Below are 23,489 nucleotides of genomic sequence, written 5' to 3' on the forward strand. Positions count from 1 at the left end.
CCATTAGAGAACACATGAATCCTTGCTCCTAATACACAGGGGTGGCACCCAAGTGCCACTCAAATGTCCTGAGATGGAGACAGGGTGCTGAGTTGCCGGAGGAAAAAAAGGAGGAACAGAGATAGGCAAAGGAACTCCAGGTTTGTTAGAAAAATCACCTCAATTCATTGTTAAAATCACCCATCTGAGCTCATCCTACCATTGGAATTAACAGCTGCTAAAAAATTCCTGTTTGAAACTTAGCTTATAAATGGACCTGCCTGCTGCTGGATACTGTGTGCTGCAGGTGAGCTACACTAAATTAACTGACAGGCTAAAGATCCTGCACCGAGGGCCTGAGCCTGCTGGGGGGTTTGGGACATAAAAACAGCCAAATGGGTCTCACCAAACATCCACCTAACGCAATATCCTATTTCATAAAGTTGCAAGTACCAAATGAACGCAAGAATGCGGTGAGCATATGGCAATGCTTCCATCAAATACTCTCACAGTCTATAACAATTTCTGCCTTTGGGAGTTCCTAAGCTGGACACAGTTGCTGTGCATTTGGTATCTTTTAACGATTTTCACTGGTTTGTTTAGCTTCTCCATGATCTCATGAAAACTTTCTGCATCTAAAAGACCCGGTGATGGAGTTCCACAGCTTCACTACCCACATAGTGAATCTATGCTCATGCCCTTGTGGGACAAACTACATTCTTCTTTTTGTGTGTGCTGAATTTGATAATCTGCTTGCCAATGTCATTTCATGCCCGCTACGTCTTCTATGGGGACAAACAAAAATTAAGCACCTGAAACTAAGGAGTTCTCTAATTTTTTGCTTGCTTGCTTGTTGTTATGTCTGAGGGCTTTGTGGGGTTTGGATTTTTGTTTTGCTAATTATTTTTTGGAAAAAGTGTCATTTTGAAAGTCTGTTCATTTTTTTTTTTCCAAATAGGAACTATTTTCCTTTAAATATCTGCATTTTGCAATGAGATGAGTGTTTCCTTGTATAAGTCCCTGTTAAATTACAGCCCACTGCAGTTCATTCATTCGTTCATTCATTCCGCTATTTATTTATTAACAGGGCATCCTACAACACACCAAGGTCATTTGAATTTTAATCCTGTTTTGGAACATACTTAGCAATCCAGAACAGATTCATGTCCTCCACAAGGGATCCTTTCCTCTCCCACCAACCTTGTCCTGGAGGGAAGTGCAAATACCACATCAGAGCCAGCACGGATGCCAGCACATCCCAGCTTGATGCATGTGTCCGTTTTGAAAGCTAACCCTTTGTACCTACCCATTAGTAGAGCTTTTTCTCTGGTCCTGCTTCCTAGTTTTGTTTGGGTCCTATTTTCCTTTCTTGCATGAAAGATGATGAGAAACTGTGTTTAGAGCCTTCTTACAGGTGACACCCTCTGTTTCTCTGCCATGCTCAAGGTTTCTTTCTCCGTACTTACACTGAACTAAGAGCTTCCATCTGCCATAGAACCTGACAAATTCTTGTGACCATTCCATGGCCCAGAAACCACCTGGTTCTATTGGAATGATTGTTTTCCAAAAGAAGGTGGCCACACATAATTTACCTCCTACAGACAGCCACAATAACTTCTTGCAGTCTGCCTAGGTCATAGTTTTGTACTAAGAGACCTTCCTATTCATGAGTAACTTAATGCATTGGATGTAGCCTTCAAATATGCTACAGTGAGATCCATAATTCCTGGATGCTTACAAAAAAACACAGTCTCATTAGCTGAACAGCTTGTTAGCACACTCTTTCCTGATTCCAGGCTGGGTTCATATATCCCTTTTCCATTAGCATCAGCATCCTAGCCTCACACAACAGGTTTTAGCAAGCTGTCCTTACAGCTCATTGCTCAGCAATGCTGCTCCAAACTACCTATCTCTACATTTCCATGCCATGCTGAAGGCAGGAGACTCACCATGGCCTTGTCTTCACACAGGTATGGAGAAATATGTTTCAAGTTGTATTCTTGGTGATGTGCTGAGGACGGGCTTGTGACATTGGGTCACTCAGTGGGGCAGCAGCACAGTTAAGGGTCTTGAGAATGCAACGTTATGGGGGTTCCCTTGGGCAGGAGGTCCTCAGTGAGCTCTTCCTACATCTTATTACTTCCGAATGCTCTCACCCTTTTCCAGCTCCCCAAGTAGGTGTCCTGGACATGGTCGGTCTGTGGATCAAAGTTAGGGCTGACCCAGAGCACTGGGGCTTGTACCAGGAGGGTGGCTGCCCTCTGACTGCAGGAGATGCTGAAGCCATCTATGGTGAGTCTCACATGTAATCTGGGAGACTTTACATGTCTGAAGGGAGCTCTTAGTTTGTGCTCTCTGGTGACTGGCTTAGCTGAACCTGCTTTTACGATGTTCTTTTTGGAAGAACTGCCTATGAGTAACTGTTGATTTTGCTGTAGCCCTGGACATCGCTTGTTTATTTAAACTTTCCTTGGGTGAGGTGACCTTCTTGCGTATCAGCTGCAAAGTTGACAAGTTTATCTCTCACCACTGATTCAGCCCTCCATTCTCCTCGCAGGCAAAATCCTGTCATGTGGTGTGGGAATTTGTTTAGCACGACAGTTTATCCTACATATTCATCATCTTCAGCTTTCAGCTGCAGTGAAAGTCATCCTTTCAAGAGCAAGCAGAAAGTCAGGATGGTGAAGCACTGACACAGGTTGCCCAGAGAGCTGGTGGATGCCCCATCCCTGGAGACAACCAAGGTGAGGCTGGATGGGGCTCTGAGAACCTGATGGAGCTGAGGGAGCCCCTGTTCATTGCAGGGGAGTTGGACCAGATGGCCCTTAAGGGTCCCTTCCAACTCAAACAATTCAATGATACTAAGATAAATTCCTTTCTGGGTATAGGGAGCCTGCTGTGGTCTTCTCTGCATTGCAGTCCTCACCTTGTACCAGCCTGATCATTTATCAGCTTCATTTCTGCTTCTCTCATCAGTTTGTACAGGACTCAAAGAGCAGAGGAAGAGAGGATCAGGGGTCTTAACTCTCTTATGAACTGTTTTCATTACTTGTAGGAGGAGAATCTTAAACTTCAGACTTGTTTCTTAAAAAAGAAATACATTTCACCAATTTATTCCTATTACACCAGAGCATAAATCTGGCACAAGAACTGTTATATCAATGTGTCCTTGACCCTGAAGAGCTTGTATGGTTGGGACCACTAAGAGCAACATCAGGTTTAGGCCACAAAACTGTCTTAGTTTGCAGTGTGGGTCAAACCTGCAGAGGTTCTCAGGGCGGCATTGAGGCACTCAAAGCCGTGGAGTACAATAACAGCAGCTCTGCTCCAATTTCTGTGCCTTTCAGCAGGATGTTATTATATTATCCTTACATTCTTAACAGGGAAACCAGGGCACACCCACCCACCCATGGTTCCTAAGCCACTGCTGCCTACATACATCACAGGGAATACGTACAAGGCTTCATGAGCCCTAGCACATTTCAGCATCCCACAGCCATACTGTTCCTCAAAGGCAGGTTTTCATCCAGCAGTCTGGAACGCTATTGGATTTAATTCTCTGTTTCCATGTTTGAACGGCTCTGAAGGGAGTGTTAGCTTCCCAAGTTGAACTGGCTCTCACGTCTTGTGGTCATTTCTTAATTCCCCAGGAATGGCCTTTGGTGGAAGCATTTCTAGCATCCATGTGAACAACTTCTCACTTTCCTCACTCTGGTTTTCCTGTTTGTGACTGAATTCCAGGCAATTTTCTTTCCTCAAAGAATACCTCTCCAAAAACAACTACCTTAGGCAAGCAAAGAAGAACCAAAAATACAAAGAAAAATTTCTCCATGCTCAGATCATCCTTTTGGCAGCCTCTCAGCTCCATTGCAAAACTCATATATCTTTCAGCATTCCTGGCCAAAGATTTTCTTAGAGAGCAGTGCTATTCCACCACATGGATATTTGCACAGAGATGACTTGTTATGAAAACCTACACAGTGCACCAGAGAGTATGGGGTGACCCAGAGTCTTCCAGATATGATCATAAAGATACTTAAAATTGAGTAAGATGTAGTGAGTACCTAGGGAAAGGATTTTTGGGAAAGTAAACGGTACAGTAATGGAGCCTACAGCTGAGCCCATAGTTGTCTGTTGTAGGATAAGAAAAATCACCCTCTAAACTCTAATAACTGATAAGAGGATAAAGGCAAAATATTATCAGGTGATGAATTCTTGGATGTATAAGGTGAAGCTTCAGGGTTCCTGAAGGAAATTCCACAAAGCAATTGATATTAGATCTAAAACAGGCTTCTAGAAGAAGTCACATGAATCACTGAGTTCCTGTTCTTCTCTCATGTCTAGAGAGATACATGGATGTCCAGCTGAGACAGAGATCCCTAATTGTCAGATTCTTCTTTTAATTCATCAAGGAGAGACACTGTATATTCATCCCAATAGTCCCAATAATCCCAATAGAGATATTGCTCTTAAAGAGTGTTTAAAAGCCAAATTATTAATGAAATACCTTGCTGGTTGATTTTTTATTTGGGCACAATGCAAATAATGTATATGCAAAAGATGGGAATGAAACTCAGAGGAAAGTTTGAGTTGTCCCCAAAACACTGCTGAGAGCTTATGTGAATTTTGCTACCCATCTCTGCCTCCTGCAGTCTCAAAGAAATTACTGTCTAGTTTACATGACCTCAGAGAAACAGCCTAGGAAGAAAGAATGAGTACAACAGACTATGGCAATAGAAAGGAGAGCAGCAAACTGCCCTCTCTGTCTGCTAAGAACAGGGAAGGCCACAGGTTTGGAAAGCACCTCTCAAAACACAGGTAAGATAAAAGGCTTAATTTTTTAGTGGTAGTGTGAGAGAAGAACTTCAGTGGCAATGGGGAAGGGAAGAGAACTAAGTACTGGCACGTAGTTGTAGAAGGCAAAAAAAATCCATCAGGAGCATTTAATCCTGATGAATTTTTGAGTTTATTTCCAGTCCTGCTTTTCTCTGATTCTTTGAAATGTCTTCCAGATTGCTGGTCTGTCTTCATTTTATTTTTTGCTGACTTCCCTGATATTGTTATTTTTTCTGTTTAGACCAACATATCCCAAAGGTGTCTTTTAGCTTAAAATGCATAGCCACAATATTAAAGTATCCAAACCATGAAAATAGTCACTCCTTTTCCACTTCAGTGAAGTTTCTGGCTCCTTCTAACTGCCTCCTAAGTATTACTAGCATTCAGAATTTTACAAGGAGGTTATTTAAGGAAAAGGTTTTGAAAAGTAAAAGTTTGTCTATTATCATGCTTTTCTAAAGAGATATTTAAAATGCAAGTTATTAAAGTGATGTTAAAAGGTGTCTTAAATGATTAGGGTTGGGGGAGGGGAGAGGGTTAAGTGACTGTGTAAATTTCAGATATGTCACTGGAATGAAGAATTATTTCTGGATTTTCTAAGGTTTCTAAAGCAGAGATCATTTGTATGAAGATCTCCTCCCCATCTAATAAACACACTTCAGAGCCCAGTAGGTTGGAAGTGATGCTCGTTGGCATAATGGGATGTGGGAAACAATTTGCATTTAGCACTGGAGATGGCATCTGGTTTTTGTTAATTGGATAACAAGGCAGGAAATCTATCTGATGTGTTAATTTGTGGGTCTGGCATGTGTTGAGATGGGGTAAATGAGGATGTTCTGGCACTGTGTGGTGAGGAAATCTTCCCAAGTCACTTGCGAGCCAAGGCTATTTTAACACGGAGAATATTCGTGGTTTGTAAGGTTATGGTGACCTAATGGTGATGTTGAAGTAGAGGAGTAGGGGCAGGTGTATAGTGTGATTGCAGATGACAAAGAGGAGCGCTAGATATGCAGGAAGGTATATAAATACACAAAAGTTGTTGTTCAACTAATTAAAGAGGGTATTGTGAGATAGATGCCTCTTAATTGCTGTTGATTATATAAAACCAGTAGTTTAGGTATTAAAACGATGTAGCTCATTTGGATTTTCTTCTTATCGTATTTTGAGCACCTGTTACCGTATTTTGACAGGTCAAGAAGGTGGAAAATCTAAAGGAGATGGCATACTCCCAGGAAGGTTTTGCCTTGTGTAAGTGCTTCTTTCATTTGATTGATGTAGAACACTAACTTTGCTCCTTGATTTCTATTTCAGTAACAGGGTCATTTTTGCAATAATTTGAATAGAACTAATGGCAAACATACCTGTAAAAAGAGGCAAAATGAAGCATCACTTTCAGGGTGGGATAATAATCTACCTCCAGCAATTCTCAAGCCCAAGCTTTAATTTCCTCTTTTATATTTAAAGAGGGAAAAAATCCTTTGATCTGGTTTAGATAGTTGTGCGAGGAAGAGATGAATTTCACTTTTATTCCTCTGACAGTAGTGACAATGGTAACTTAGACCCTTTACCTATGCCGAGTCTCCAGTCTGAATAGATTATTTATTGATATGCACTTGTAAATTGTAACCACATCATCCCTTGTTTCCTTCTGAGAAACTAGGTGTGCTCAGTTTTGTGTTAAAATACCTCTGATTCATCAACATTTTTTCTTGAAAATGGACAATAGGTTGGAAAGCAGAAAGGCAGTGATAGCCATAATTTAGTCCAAAGAGGCGAAGTAACATCGTATTGTGTATCTATCTCCTGGGATTTTACTGGTGTTTTTGTGCATAGCAGCTCTTGAGTTGATTTAACAAAGTGAAATGATGCAGAAAAGGAAACTCTGCTTCCAAAACAATTTTCTATTTAGTGATCTCTATTTCAAAAACAACAAGTAAACATAGCAAGCATCACAATTTTGGATTAAAATCGAAAGCAAAGAATCTTTGTGGAATTCCTCCGGCAGATATCCTGCTTGGCAGAGACAATAGCTGTGATTTAATGATAAATCAAAGATGTGAGTTCTAGTCTCAGGTTTGTTAGCAGTTTTGGTATGGGAAGAAGTTATATGGGGTGGGAGACATTGCATATCTATAATGTGCATCTCTGCGCAGGCTATGAGTGCGCTACTGGGACTAAATTGCTACAGCAGCCACTTCACCTGGGATCTCAGCCCTCTGCTCCCTGGTCCCAACACTCTGTTTAAGCTCAGTGAAAGCATCCCCAGACCAGGCTGTGCTTGCCCTTAGCTCCTGGCTTGTTGTGGCCTCATGGAGCAGCCCTGCTTTTCTGCTCCCTGCCATCTTCACCCATGCTGGTCTTTGTAAGCTCTGTGTACTCAACAGTGAGATACAGTGACATTCATCTTGCTGTTAAATGGGTGTCTGAAACACTTCAGATGAATTGAGCTTTGTGATTAATTTTTCTCCACAAACTTCAGATACAGTTGTAAATTTTGTAGCTGGGATGTAGGTGAAATGCTTTCCAGATTTTGAATATGGCTGAAAGAATCAGCTAGAGGACTCTACTAAATGCGTTATTTTTTTATCATATGGGTCACAGCAATAGCCCAGCACTGTATTTTCAGTCCAATGGTGGTGTCAGAAATTATGTGCTTAGCATAAGCCACCATCAGAGAGAGAGACTAAGTCAGTTTCTGTGATTGTGACTGTTCTTACAAGCATGGGATCACATACATTAACTCTTTGAGTCATAGCTACACACAATAACTATAATAACGCATCCTTGGTCTGTCTGAATGATGAGTTTTTCAGAGCGTGGACCGTCTTTCACCACATGTGCTGTGATGCCCTTGTTTTTATCTGAGAGAGTTCTACAGATAAGGAGGTGGTCCTCTTCTGATCAGCAACAGAGCTAAGCAAGGAGCAGAGTGTGGGCAGGAGTCTGGCATGACTGCAGATGACAAAGAGGAGCGGTAGATGTGCAGGATGTCCCTCCAGAGAGGAAGGAGAAGAGGTCAGAAATGATGAAGCAATTCCTCCAAGCTGTTCTTCACGTGGCTAATAAATGTCAAAGAACGATGAAGTATCATGAGGCATGGAAAAGGAAATGGATAAGATACTAAATACTTGGAAAAGCAACAGCAGAAACAAAAAACACTGACCTGGAAGCCACCAAGTCAAGCTGTTTACTAAGTATTTGAAAGAGAGATCTGTTGACACATAGTGGATACCATGGCAGGCTGCTTTTTACATACCACTTCCATGACAAATGCCTTCAGACTTCGGATGTTTCCCAGTTAACACTGTGGTGGGAGGGGAAGGGAGAGTGCGTGATGCTAAAAGAAAGGTCCTAAACAATTGGAGGAAATGCTTTTTAGATAGCTCTTAGGTACCATGGCTATCTTCTTACCTAATAAAATTAATTTTCCAGACCTATGCCTATTCAATGAGCCTGCTCTCCTCCTGGAATTTCTCCACACTTTGAGATCAGTGTCTGAACTGTGCTGCCAACTGATTTCCTTAAGAAAGATCATGCCTGCCTCCTGTCTTTCCTCAAAGGAGAATTTCCTATCAAGTCATTGAGAACAGAGGTATGAAATCTGTTCCAGAAGTAGATGAGCTAGGCTGATGGCGCAAGCACACTTCAGCATCTATAGCTTTAGGCAAAGTGCGGAGCTCTATAGCTACCAGTCATGTCAGACAACACTATTTCCATTGCTTGAATGACCTGGTCTTCAGATATGTCTGGGTCAGCTGAAGGCACCATTTTGATAGCTCACTAGAAAAAGATCTGAATTTGCAATATATTTTGCAAACATGATGGACTAATCATGACTCACTCAATGGGAGAACTTTATAATTTGTTAAGCACATAAGTGCATTTAGAGCAAAGCCTCTCCATTAATAAACAGATGGAAACTGTAATGCACTTCTTCTAAAATAGTATTTTCATTCATTGGCCGCTAGTTTTGTGTGTCAGCTCTCTAACATACTGAATAAGAAGGCTCTAAAACGATGTCACAAATCTTTCATGAAACAGACTCATGAAGCTCATTCCTTGCTTATTTTGAAAAGGTTGGTAAACAATACGATCTGAGTTCTTTTCCTGCTGCCACCTTGAAATTATGAGGCCAAGACTGACATCCAAGATATTCTTGGAAAGGTCAAAACTTGTTACAGGACTTACTGTAACAAAATGTGACTTAAATTCAACTTGGACAAACCATTGAAATGTTGCCTAGCTCTGTCCATTTGAGTTGGCAGAGATGCGAGCACACATAATGTACGCATCATAAAAACTGAGGCATGTATAAAAGCTTACTCTTTACCAATGTTTTGACCAGGGAATGATCCTAGTTTTTCTTTTACTTCTTCATTTGTAACTTTCCCCAGAAAGTCATGGTTTACGTTTGGAAGTCCATTTCTTTTCCTATAAATTTCAGTTGTTTATCAACTGAAACAGGCAGCTAAAGGATACATAAAACATTGGGTCACCATGCCCGTGAAGACTGTGGAAAGATTCAAAGAGGAATATGAAGTTCTAACATCTTTCTTACTCATCTTTCCAAGATAATGTTGCAGAAAATCAGCTCCTCCAGGATATGGGAATGTGAAATGACCACAACAATTGGGTAAAGATTGGGATATCTTCAGTCCAACTTCAGCTGGCTAAGATGTAGGTAACTGCAAATGTGCTAGACACGTTAAGTGTGCGTTATAGTCCACAGAGATAAATAAGGTACATCAGATTTATTTTACTAGGACAAAATAAATTGACCCTCAGACTCCCTACCTACTCTACTGAATGAGATATCTGTTAAATGTGACTACATTTTATGTTGAATATAGATTTAAATTGATGAACCTTATTATTGCTGTAATTACAAAGAGCAGCTCAATTCTTTCAGCCTGGTAAGAGAAACAACTGTAATCACTAACCCCAGTCATTAACACTACACTGCTACATTAGTGAACAAACTGAGTTGAGTCTGAGAAGTCCAACTATTCTGCGGTGCAAAATGACAGGAAAGCTCACTAAGGTATCTGAACTGAGATTTTGAATCATATAGAATGCGTAATGCAAGTTGCTAGCAAGATATAAAGTGATTCATTCCAAACAGGAGTTACTGCTGACCCAAGGTCAGCCTTCAAAATGAAATCTTCCTTGTTTGTTTTTTAAATACAAAGAACACTCAGGGGTGAAAGTGAAAACACAGATGAATTTTAGAAACTGTGTATAAATGATATCTTCAACCCACCTCTGCACATTCTCATTACCAAACAGTAAAGTCATTAGTAAGAATACATAGGGTGACTTAAATACCTACTCCTTCTGCCTTAACCTGCAGTGTGCAGAGAGTGGCAGGAGCATCCTGGTCTACCAGCCAGTACACCAAGAGGGTAACAGAAATGCAGCTGTGTCAATTTGCACCAGCTGAACTAGACAATTTGCACTGGAGAGACACATCTAGGAATTTTAGGTTCATCTCTGGTCTAGTGGTTGGCGACCCTGCACTTGGCAGGGGGGTTGAGACTCGATGATCTTTGAGGTCCTTTTCAACCCAAGCCATTCTATGATTCTATGATTCTATGATTCTATGATCTCTCTCTTGTCTGCCCGCTCCTCAACCAACTTGCTTAGCTGAGAAGTCTAAATGCCATTATTTCTGACTATAGTCAACAGTCTGACAATGAAACCTCACAGCAGATGAAGTTGCAGAGCTCATAAGGGATTCTTTCCTTCAGCAGAGGAACTTAAAAAGCTTTAAGGAGTTATAGCCAGTAAGGGCCACCAAGATGATCAGAGGGCTGGAGCACCTCTTCTATGAAGAAAGGTTGAGGGAACTGGGCTTGTTTAGCTTGGAGAAGAGAAGGCTCTGGGGAGACCTCACTGTGGCCTTCCAATACTTGAAGGGAGTGTAGCAACAGGAGGGGGAGCGATTGTTCACAAGGGTGGATAGCAATAGGACAAGGGGGAATGATTTTAAACTGAGACAGGGGAGGCTTAGGTTAGATGTTAGGAGGAAGTTTTTCACACAGAAGGTGATGACGCACTGGAACAGGTTGCCCAAGGAGACTGTGGATGCCCCATCCCTGCAGGCATTCAAGACCAGGCTAGACGTGGCTCTGAGCAGCCTGGTCTAGTGCTTGGCAACTCTGCACACAGCAGGAGGGTTAAAACTCGATGACCTTTGAGGTCCTTTTCAACCCAGGCCATTCTCTGATGCTCTGATTCTACGATAGCATGGCCTCTCTGAAGACTAATGATGGCTGAGCTTTGCCTGTAGCCTTTCCTTAAAAGGCAGAAGATGCCCCAAGTCCTGCCTTCACTGTCTTCCCTTATTCTGGGAGCATCTGAGAGATGATCTTACCCTCCTCAACCGCCATTCTTACCCCCAAGGAGAGATGTGATCCCCCTCCCCCCCCCCGGTAGGAAATATCCAATATTTAGAAGCAATATCCATGTGCAAAGCTGATAACTGGAGAAAAACAAACAGAACCCTGACAAATTAACAGTTCTACCCTGTACTTGTCTGGAATCTTTTGGACCTGCTGAATGTTAAAGTCCCTTTCATAAGTCTGATTCTACCAGGGCCTTAATTATTAAAGCAGCAGCCTGCCCTTCCTTTCCTTAAGTCCAGCTGCTGCTATTACCCAAGGAGGTAGCTATGGCTGTAGGGGTCCAAACCACAGACTGATCTGGGCCAGTATCTTGTTTCCATAAATGGCCATTTCCAAAAGCAAATACTTAGAAAGAGTGTAAGAATAGACAACGCACGTAGTGATAATTCTCCAAATACTCTCTCAGCTTCCAAGAATTGACAGCTCAAGTACTTCCTGAATCATGGAAGCCTATCTTTCTACGTGATAACTTTCCATGGATGCTACTTTTGTGAACTCATGCAGTTCACCCCCGAGTCTGTATCAATTCTGAGTATCCAAAACATCCCATGGTGAGGAGCTCACGTAGATAGGAAGGATACTCTCCATTCAGATAGTTAAGCAGTAACATTACTTCCTAGGGGATTTTGATGAACCTTGCCTAGAGCAGTCCATTAGAAGACTTCACAGAGACTGCTTGCAGGATTTTAAAACCTAATTAGTGAAAAAAAGTGGATAGCATTCATGACATCAGATTAAGCCATCCCCTTCTGGGATAACTGTGGAGTGTTCAGTGACAATAGAGGCAGCGGAGTCTAGGACCTGATTCTTCATACCGTCCTAAATAAGGGGAGAAGATTCTCCTCTAAAATGCCTAATCCTGTCCTTTAATCATGAAGACAAGCCAGGGTGATAAGCTCAGGTTAAGATGCTTAAAATCCAAATCTACCTGCATTTCTATCAATTCAGCTGGGACTTGTGATCTCCTTGCTCCTGCTATGGATGTCTGTACGAAACTTGTCTGTCTCACCAGTCTCTGGGTTTCAGCAATTGGACTCTTAGGGAAACTGGAAGGAACACGTAGCTTTGAGGAAAAAACAAACAAACAAACAAACAAACAAAAAAATCCAAAGGGGAGATACAGAGGGCTTCAGAAGACTTGCACATGTTAATTCCTGTATAGTCCTCATCTGGACTCCAGTCTATCAGTTACAAGCTGGAAGCTGTGCTCTGCCTGTAGTTCGGGGTGAAGTTCCCCACTCGTGCTGGCTCCTCCACAGAGGAGTTTTCTCCACCATCATCATGATTTTCCAGTGCAAGAACTATCATTTACCCCCCATGCTCATGCATGGCTATGAACTGTCGGTCACTCGGGCTCAGCTCAAGGGGTTACAGAGCAAAAATCAAGCTGTAGCTGCTTTGCACTTTCCCCAATCTCCACTCTCAATATCCCTCCCTTCTCCTGTCCTAGCATCCTGCAGGCATCTCCCATCAAGTTATCAGCCCTAGCACTCTCGTAAACACTGGAGAGGCTGAGGCAGACTTTTTCTTGTTTTCTCTGAATACAGACATGGGAATTGAACCCAAAGCAGATCTCTGCTTGTGGAGTTATCTGTCCCTTTAAGGCTTGGGTTGAAAAACAACACTCAGGAAGGATTCTAATTTGTGTCATTTAGGTACTTTATTATGAGATGTCTTGAAAAAGTAGACCTCTCCTCAACATCCCAGAAGCTATACTGAAGGTTAATGTAAATTATGAGGTGCAGGACACAGTTCTCACATACGGTTGTTAGAGCACAGTGCATCTTGCAGCTGCTACGCTTTTGGTTTCTGCTAAGCTCAAGTCACTAGATGAATTCAAAATCTCAAGAGAGGAGTCAGTAGCCAAGATTGATGTCCCCTCCCATCAAGCAAAGGATGAACTAGACTTCAGTTATGAGTATCTATATTAGAGAATGAAAGGGCTTGAGGTCTATACCCCAGCCCCAAGGACAGGTGTCAAGCCAGCTGTCCCACCTGCAAAAGTGACCTCTCTTCCTCACCTCACAGATGGGGCTGGGTCCTGTATGGGTATGTGTGAGCTGTCCTGGACCAAAACCAGGCCAGGAAGCCAGATCCAGACCCAGGCCATGACTTTCTTACACAGGGAATATGGCGTAGAGGCAAACAGAGGGATCATGAGCTATTTAAATATATAATACATCATTCTTCATATGCCTCCTTTTTCCTTCCAATATACATTCATTTTCATACATGCACACAAACATGTATGTACTTACATAATTACATATATGTTAAATATAACCACACATGTAAAACATTCTATAGGACCTGATTACACCTAGTATAACAGTATATGAGGTATATGTACATACACGGGTATATGTATATATGTTACATATACATTGGTATATCCAAACATAAGAGTGATAAAGCACAGGAACAGGCTGCCCAAAGAAGTTGTGGATGTTCCATCCCTGGAATTATTGAAGGTCAGACTGGATGAGGCCCTGGGCAACCTGATCTGGTGCCTGATTTAGAGGTTGGCAACCGTGTCCATGGCATGGGGCGTGGAACTAGATGATCTTTAAGGTTCCTTCCAACCCAAGCTATTGTATGATTCTGTTATTCTATCTGAGTAACATACACGTGTTGACAAAACTGATGCTTTTTCTCATAGCTTAATCTAAGCCACAAGTGTGGCTGTCTTTGAAGGAATAATCCTGTTTGGCTGTAACTAAAGAAACTTTCTATCTGCAAGAAAGAGGGAAGAAAAAGCTTCTATTCTGATAAAAATTAAACAAACCAAACCCACCAAAACTTGTGAATAAAAAGTCACAGAGAGGAAGGAAGAGATTTGGAACTGAGCCTGCCTACGTGACATGGAGTAATAGGTACCTTTGATGGACGGGAGCATCCAGTGCCAAAATGACCCCTCCTTGGCTTTAACACAACCCAGCTGAACACAGTGTCCAGTCATTTATCTGCTCCCTGTGAGCCAGTGGTGCCCAGATAATGTCCTCTGCACAAGTTAGCAAAGGTGAGCCTGGACACCAGCCCCCTCCATGTTGCATCAGGTGGCACAAGGAGGCTCTGTGGGGTGCTCCTGGGCTGCACCCTCCCCATCTACTATTGCAGCAGATGCAACAGCACAAGTTCTGCCTGGCAGTAAAGCTTCTTTCATGCTCCTGCAGCTGTACTCCCCTCCTTCCCTATGCATCCCTGACCAAGGTCATGGGGAGATGATAACAGCTGTATCACAGGAAACACAGCCACACTTTGACTTTTCCTTCCTTCTTGGGAGCAGGGAGGTGTGGTCATCACTGAAATGAAAACTAGGCACACCAAGCAGCCTCCCATTTTGACCTGGATCCTGCAGAGTGTCTGGGGCTGAGCCAGGAGCTGAGCCCAGCTCATCCAAACACAGAAAAATGCTTTAACCTCTCCATGAGAAGAGCACAAAGGTTTCTCAGGCCTTCTGAAGTGTGAAGCATGTTCTAGCTCTCCCCTCACTGAGGCTGAAGAAGCCTCCTGGATTCATGGCAAGTGCAATGTGATGTTGGGGCAGATGTAGTGCACAGCACACAGCTTGCTTTGCCAGAGCTTAGCAAAGGGAGAGGTGTGAAATGCCTGCAGGAGAACCAAGCCATGGTGTAAGGTTCTTTGAGGCCTGCATGGTGGCCCAAGGGCGCTGTCTGCCTCTTTGGGATGTACTGAAGAGCTGAGCTTAAATACTCTGCTATCCCTCCTTGCAGAGAGACTAGTGTCTCCTAGAAGGATCCTGAAGCCTCAGAGAGGAAGATAGGATTCTCTCAGCTCTTTCCTTGAAAAGCTGCACCTCTGGTACCCTTCTTCAGGTACATGAGAGGTGCTGAGACCTCGAGACTGGGCATGCATCCCAGACAATTGAGAAATGGATTCAGAGGAATCCATGCAAGCAAGCCAGGAGGGATTGAGTAAACGAGGTGTCAGAAGTCACCAACTTTTTCCACCTGTCCCCACCCTTAGCTGAGAGTTCGCAGCCATGTCACCTCAGGGAATGGTGTGCAGATGCATCCTCCTTGCTCAGGAATAACAAACACCTCTGAGGCGGTCTCTTCTCAAGGCCTACAAGGGCAATTCCTTCTGAGAGTGTGTTTCACTGCTTGACTCATTTCCTGTTTTGCTGCCAAGGAAAGAGAGCACCTGGTGACCAGCGAGTGCCAAAAGTTGCATCTTTGGGTTTTGGAGGAGGGTGTGGGGAGGGTTACTGGTTTCCCTGGATCACCAGGCATCTCCACTTGCCAGGAAAGACACCACCCGATCTACTGGCAAGTGGAGCAGATGCTCAGAGGTTTGAAGCTCTTTGTAACCTGCTCAGATACATCCCAACCCCATCAGTTCCTGGAATCATGAGACCCAAGGGCCATACTCTAAATTGCATGACAGAATGCCACCTGTCACACTGCAAGATGGAGTAGCACTCTCGGTCCCCCTAGCCCAACCCATGCAGCATGAGGGGCACGCAACCAAGAAACCAGACAGAGGTGTGTTATCCATCTCAGTGCTGAGATGCCCACCTGCTAGCCCCCTGGCAATGACTGTGAGTGTACCAGCACAGTGTGATATGAATACCCAAATCAAGGACCTCAGTGGGCAGCGTATGGTGGCAAATCCCAGGATGAGTTTTTTTGGCTTAGCATGGGAGGTGTTACAAACCCCCTGCTCCAGGAGGAGGAGGTGGGAGAGAGGGAATTGCTTTTCCTTTGCATAAGCAATGACAGGTGCTATAGGCACAACTCTCACTGCTCCCAACTCCTCATGGTCACACCGGAGGAGGAACAGTCTCCCTCCAGAGAAATATCTTCCTCTTCTTCTCCATCTGTTACAAAAATACCCCCCAAGCAGTGCCAGTGGGCTCAGCTTTGATATCCATATGAGGAGCCAAAGGAAAGGCAGAATTAGACAGGATGGCTGTTATTAAATGGCTGTCCTGCCATGTGACTCGAAGCAAACATTTTCCAAGCCTCCCGAATAACGAGAGGCTGTTAGTGCCAGCTAATTAGCAGCAAGCTAATGGCTCAGTTGCTGGAGCCCCTGGCTGCAAGTAAATTAAGTAAGAACAAAGGAAATGAAATCTACTGAATAGGAAAGTTATTGGGGGCGGTAGCACAGGACAGTTCCAGGAATAAACTTAATAGGCTTAGTAGTATTTAGGTGTAGCTAACAAGAGCTGAGGTTCACATGCTGCTTGCTAATTTATTCCATCCTCTTGACTAGAGACAAGGAGAAGGGACAGAAAATGAACAAATTCTTGGGGTAGAAGACAAGCAAACGTTATAATGTCTTCAAAGAGAAGACATTGTTAGGCAACATTTATACATTTTCTTCCAAACGGCTCTTTAGAGAAAAGTGAAGCAAGCTTGAACGGGAAGTAAGTCATCAGTTTGGGCTTTGATGGAGGAGTCAAAAGGTTTGAAATTGGTCTTTCAGTCTACTGTCCTTCCCTATAAACATGAGACAAGTCACCTAACCTAGCCCATGCCTCCATCACTCTCTGCTCCTTTCCAGCCTCCAGGCAGAGGCCACTGCTACAGAGTTCAGGAGAATCTGACCATTGCAACCACGTTTTTAGGACAAGCTTTCCTGTAATCTCATTTAGTTTGTAGCTGACATGTTCAGTTGGATTTCCTTCCCCCTTCTTAACACGTGTATGTTTTTAAACGACAATAAAAAGAGATATTCTTGTTCCTGACTGTAAGGATTTCTTTCTAATCATTGACAATCCTTTTTATTCATAATTAGCAAATAATCTTCTTGAGATAATTAGCCTTTAAAAAGTGTTGTCACAGAAAAGAAACAGCACCAAGTCCCAGATTTCTTTAAGCATCTTAAATTCAGGACTCCTCCTGTCCTCCAGGAGACCTTGGTCCAGAAACTACAAAGAGTCTGGGCCCAACAGCACCTCGGGGTGTTCCAAGTCTGAGCACGTGAAGATAAATACATAAATTCTTCCTCCCTTTTAGCCTACATGAAACCTGGGTTATCAGCCCTTAAGTCTTTACTTCTTCCATGATTTACACCCTTGCTCAGACCCAGAAAGAAAGGATACAGCAGAGAGAGCAAAATCATGGCAATGCTCTATCTACTCATCAAATTTGTATGTTTTCCTCCCGGATTCTCTCATTTCAATGGTCATACATTAAAGCAAAATCTTCTTGGACAATGTATTTAGCTAAATTTTAGCTTATTTTTCTTCAGCTACAAAATCAAGGTGAATCCTTTTCTTGACTCTCACAGAAGAAAAGAAAGGGCCATTTCTGCTGCAAGGTATCTGCAGAGTGAAATCTTCTTGGGTAACTACAATTTTTCATTGCAAATTTCATGGTCAGATGAATGACAATTCATCAGGGACCGTGGAATTTATAAGTTGTTTATTAGTTGGCTTGTTGTAGCGTAGCAGTAATAATATATGAGCAGATATGAATTAATAGAAATTAGAAATACATTTATGTGCTTTGGTCAGCGAGAGAACCCATAGTTAAGTCTAGTAGCCTAATGAGTTCAAAGTAAATGGCTCATCCATACTGCCTGTCAGTGTGCATAACCTTCAGATGTATGATGTGCTCTGGCTTAGATAACTCTTAATGGGAAAGAAGTGAGCTTTGACTTTGCTCTTGGGGTGGACAAAGACCATGCTCACGCAGTCATGTAACAGATGACAAGTTTAAGCCACATTATCTTGATTGTGTGTTTGAGCTTCACCTCCTTGCGGTGAAACTGCTGTAGGTATGCCTCGTTACACTCTGTCATCCTCGTCTGTGAAGCTGGAGAACTGAAGGCATTTTTGGTGACAAGTCACCAAAGCTGAACAGTTTCAGTTTTCTCTCTCAGCTCATTCCAACCAAGAGGCCTGTGGCTACATGATCACACCAGAGAGCACACTAGCTTCACTCTTTCCTATTTTGTGGGAACACAACAAATTCCTTCTTTACACCATTAGCAAGGTTCGAGTTGACTCGGATGTTCTGTGAGCTGAGTACATCCTGGTTATCATGGCTCACAGCCTTTTGCTTGGATAGGACAGAGAATGGACTGGATGTGAACATTCACCTAAACTTGACCTTGCTAAATGCTGATGTGGCAGACCTTAACATTTGCCATGCAATTGCCATGTTATTAAATGACTTTACAAAGACAAATGAGCAGAAAGAAGAGGGCATGAGTCTTGAGGGTGTTAGGCAGACAGTTTCCAAAGTTGGCTATTGCAACTGAAATGGTGACAATCTGCAGTCATTCATCACAACTCTGAAGCTCTAGCACAGCTATACATAATATACATAATACACACACTTTTATTTACTTCAGTTCAGCATTTGGAGGTTTAATTTAAGTTACTGATGAAACTTCACATTCTCACAACCTCTTAAAACTACCACAGCTGGAGATATACCAGTTAAGCACACTGGATGAGCATGTTTATCTTAAATCATTACAACAGGCTCCACAGCTCATCTAAATCTCCAGGACGTAAAAGATTTATCTGCTATCAGAGACAGTAGGAACTTCAGGCATTTAAAGTAGACTCTGCTCCTGGGAGGCTTGTTGATATATTGGGAAAAGACATTGGTAAGGGTTGGTGTGTGTTTGAAGGTTAAGAGGTCTTGCGTTTGTTTCATTTTTAATTGTGTTGGTTATAAGGGTTTAACAGAAATGAAACCAAAATCAAAAGCAATTATCACTCGTTTATCAATCCAGTAATCGGTGAAGATCCCCAGAATCACCACAAAGGCAGGTAACTGCTCTGATATCTAAACTTGGATTTCGCTAGTTCTCCATAATCAGCCAAGCTGGAAAGCACATCCCCGTGTACTTACTTCCTCAAAGAAAAGTATTTCTTTACATGGTTCTTTGCTCTGCTCTGATTTATACTGCTTACGTTCCCCAGAATCAGTTTTCTGTCCATGGTTAAATCTCTTAATCACCACAATATTGGGCCATGGGCTGAGAGCAGTGCACCTGCAAATCGACCAGAAAAATAGTAACTCAACAATCCTAGAAACCCATCCCAGGTGAGCTTGGTGAGTGCAAGACTGGAGGGTTTCACACTTGGTACCTATGAGTAACGTTGTTTGGGATAACACTGCAATGAAAAAGATATCCATTCATGGTGGGCTCTGAAGTTTGAGGACATCTTCCCTGCAGGGTATAGATAAAGTAACACTCTGTGCTAGAAGTTCCAGTATGCCCTGCTCCTGTGTGATAATTTCCTTGTGGATTTAAGACATTGCGTTGCTTCCTGTCCTGACCTGCCTGCCAAAAAGGGACAGCAGTGTGGGTGTCCAAGAAGACAGACAAATTAACACAACAGGTTGTTCCCCTCCATTGTAATACATGCTCTGCATCACATTATTCCTCCTCCATTGCTCCCAGCTGACAAAGGCTCCCCCTTTGCAAGCTGCAAAGCAGCCCCTGTTCAGGAATGTCATTACTAGAGGGGCTTTAAAATAAAGCAGGGCACACAAAAATGTGATGACTTGTCAAAAATGCAGGCTGCGAGGTGTTTAAGGCATGAATTTCCTCTTAATGAAGCCTCGCTGAGGGAATATTGCATTCAGCCTAGAGTGCGAGCGATGATGTATCACAAATTTATGGCTGTCCCCCAGCGTTTCCCAGAGTGAGGAAGGGGGCATGAAAATAGCCACACAAGGAAGGGGTTGTAAAATCACCGCCATTCAAGCTCTTGCTTGGCCCCAAGCCATATCTGTCAGGGGGTTTCAGAGCATTGGGTTGCAACACAGCTCAGCAGGAGTACCGATTAGATGCGAAACTTGTGCTGATTTCCCACTTGGGTGGGTAGTCCACAGATAGTTTGGGTGGGTAGGAGGGGGACGTAAGACATTGCAGAGAGTTAAACATCATCATGGGCTGCACTGAAAAGGGGCATGAAGGAATGCACTATAACAGGTTGTCTGTCAGAAAGTTGCCTCCCTCCGTTCCCAATAGTCACATTAATCTCTTCTCCCTTAAAATAAACGGCCTGTTATTTCCACCTGGAACAGGACAGAAATAATTGCTTCAGTAATGTGGGATGTGAAGTCTTCCCCTCTCTGAAAATGGACAAAACAATCACAGTTTGAATAGAAAGAGTAAGTCAGTCACCATCTGTCACTGGACCTGATGCATGGACGTGTCAGGCATCCTTTGGAGTCCATCACCATGGTGGTCCTGACTTGAGACAGGGAAAGACACATTTATTTCCTTTACCTTTTATCATCCCTCCACCTACAGACTCAATAAGATACCTGCTTCAGAAAGCTGACTTCAGTCAGCACTCTTTTATGTAAAATATCCTCAGCCACCAGCTAGCTAAATATGTGGGAATTTCTATTGCTTGAGTAAGCATGAATTAATTCCTATAGGATCATTTCAGCCTAGACAGACAAAGCCTGGAAGCGGACAAGCTTATATCAGAAGTATTGTTCATTTCTACAATGCTTGTACCTGGAGACAAACCTGAGATAGGACTGTGGCCTCTCTTCTGCTCTGTGCTGTCCACATCACTCACAGACACTCATTTTATTTTGACAACTGATCTTAATGCTTGTGTGGGTTCACGGAGCAGGAGAAATGCTGCACTTACAGAAGGAGAGAAGCAGAAGTGCTTGCTTTGGCAGAGTCCTGAACACAAAGGATTTGCTCTGCAAGATGACTGCTGCTTTGGCACCATGCAGTAAGGCCATTGTCCATGTGTACCTCCTGGAATAACCCTTGAGATAAAGATATTACTCGGGATGGTATAGAAAAAGAGACCAAAGCGTAGGGGGTTCAGAAATCTTCCTTTCTGATTGCAGCCTCACCAGTAACTTCCATATGTGAGGTCAGAATCGGGATTAGAACTGATAAGAATGGGAGTGAACAGGTGGAGTGCAGAGACTGATTTTCTTTGGGTTGCATTTTCTAAATGGCTGGGTTTTGTCTTCCTTCCCTCGGGAAGCAGAGGGCACACACTGGACTATGTTCAGCACCACATGGCATCAGTAGAGTTGCAGTTGAGACAACTTCAGCCCTGTGAAGCTGAAAGTGGATGTTCATTGTTTCTTTGACTACTACATAACCTTTCCCTCCAAATCATTTATCTTTATGTGGACAAAGCCATCTTGTGGTGCTTAGAAGTGTGAGACCATCACAGGAAATACAGTTGATTGCAAAAAGGAGCACTGTATCTCTATTTTACCAGGAGGGATGCTGAGATTCAGAAAGGTGAAGCAGGTCACACAGCAGGTCACAGGGATTAGAATTCATGTCTCTTGATTCTCAGCCCAAGACCTAATTTGGAGTAAAATTTGACTTGACAACATCCTTTTAAGCCTGGAATTTTACAGGCTATAAAAGTAAAGTGATCGGTTCTGACTAGAGCACCATACTGACATTAACAAATGAAAAAAAGGGAGAAGAAAAGAAAAAATGGCATAGATGCATTCAACTAATGGGTTGTTCTCAACTGAAAAAGAGACAAACAGTGAACAAAAAAAACCCCATCAATCCACAAAACAGAATTCTCAAGCAGAAGTTGGACTTCTATCTTTTCTGATTCCCAATCATTTGAAATCTTTTGCACGTAATTTGAAACAGCTGACATTTTCCCTACATGAAAGAATAAACATTTAATTTGCACTGCCGATTTGGGAGGAAGAATTCTAATCCTATTTGCTCAGCCTCAGCAGAAGCACAGACGAATGCAAGACCTTCTGTAATTACTGCCTTGGTGCTACACACGGCACAAGTAATTCAATTAGGAATCCTGATGGCAAGGATCAGGCTAAAACAATACAAACCCAATATTTAGCAATTGGATTTCAAGTCCCATCTACTCTTCAGAGTCTGTTGTTCCAAGGCAGCAAAGGCCAACAGCACCTGCAGGTTGGTTTCCAGAGGCAGCTGGGAGTGATGGCTTCCATAGAGGCAGGTTGGTGGTCTCTCCCAGATGGGTCAATTAAAATCTCCAGTTTTTGGGAGCTACCAGTCATTTCTTTAGCAATTTGTATGGGTTAGATGTGTTCCTAAGAAAAGCAAACTCTTTCTCTTCTGCAGGTGATCCCCATAGGGGAGGCCTTCAGGCAAGATGTAGGCTGAATCCTCAAAAGAAACATATGAATATTAGGACTTTTCATTACATAATTCTTCTGCTCTTGTAACTCTTTTGGCTTATTTTTTATCACGATATTTTGTTTATAACGTGGTTTCAAGATGAGCTGGGTATGGCTGGGTAGCAAAAATGATGAGAGATTTAGAAAAATATGTCATGGCTAGGATAAACAGAAGAATATTTCTTCCAAGGAAATAACAAAATAACCAGGACAGAATTTCTTTATCCTACTGAAGACAGTCACAGAAGCAGTGGGGTCAAGGACAGAATATGATGTTCTGACACAGACATCTGAAATGGGCCCAGTGAATCTTACCTTGGAATTTCCTTTCTATTCCAGCTCACTGCAAAGGGAGACCAGAGTGAAGAAGTTCATTTGTACAAGCTTAAACAACACAAGCCTACAGAAAGGTGAGATGAATTCTGACTTCGGAAAAAACTTCCAAAGTAGAAGGATATGTTGCTTTGCGGAAAGCATAAAGCTTTTTTCTATTAGAAACCAAAATAGCAGCTACATAAATACTTGCCAGGAGAGATTTCTGTATGTGCTTCCACCCTTGGGCAAGACATGGATTATTAACTTTGAGATCTCTTCCAGGCCTTGGGTCTTCTGAACTCCCCACCTGCATATGAGGCTATGGACTCTACAAAAGAAGAAAGTTCAGGAGTACTCCTCCAAAATAAGCAGAAATTACAGAGTTATGAGTAAAGATGTAGTCTGGCGTAGTGGAGACCAGGACTTTTTCGATTTGTGGGCTCTTAGATGAGCTATCAGAAACCTGATTCAGCTGCCTGCACAGAGGGTCATTGGAGATGTTCTCAGAGGACTTAACTTGTCACCAGCTCCTGAAGGCCCCGTTGGCCCCATATCAGATCTGTCAGTGATTTGTGCATGTCCAAAGCACCTGAAGGAACCCAACTGGCTGTTGCTATCTATGCTCTGACAGCTGAGCCAAACCCCTAAGTTCCTTCTCCAGCCACGGAGCTTTGATGTTTCCAGTGACCATTTCCATTGCTCTCCACCAACTCAGTCAATCACTGCTGAAACTGTCTTTTGCTCTTCCCTGACTGCTGGTTTAAATAAATTGTATCTTGCCCTGTGGCTGAGTTGGCAGATAAATGGCAAGCACACAAAACCATATATGCCCTTTCTATCAAAAATG

At 42.8% G+C, this 23,489-nt stretch overlaps 1 long non-coding RNA gene across 2 annotated transcripts; it reads left to right on the forward strand.

Annotated features, from left to right (window-relative positions):
• On the forward strand, positions 903-23,489 carry LOC110394702. 2 transcript variants are annotated; one of them, XR_002435809.1, is made up of 4 exons: positions 903-4,797; positions 6,006-6,063; positions 22,667-22,737; positions 22,925-23,489. It is a non-coding gene; the product is annotated as an uncharacterized LOC110394702 (long non-coding RNA). The 2 variants fall into 2 exon arrangements; XR_002435810.1 differs by lacking the exons at positions 903-4,797; positions 22,667-22,737; positions 22,925-23,489 and adding exons at positions 5,112-5,832; positions 7,621-10,287.

The sequence above is a fragment of the Numida meleagris genome, chromosome 2, assembly GCF_002078875.1.
Source record: "Numida meleagris isolate 19003 breed g44 Domestic line chromosome 2, NumMel1.0, whole genome shotgun sequence".
Classification (NCBI taxonomy): Eukaryota; Metazoa; Chordata; class Aves; order Galliformes; family Numididae; genus Numida; species Numida meleagris.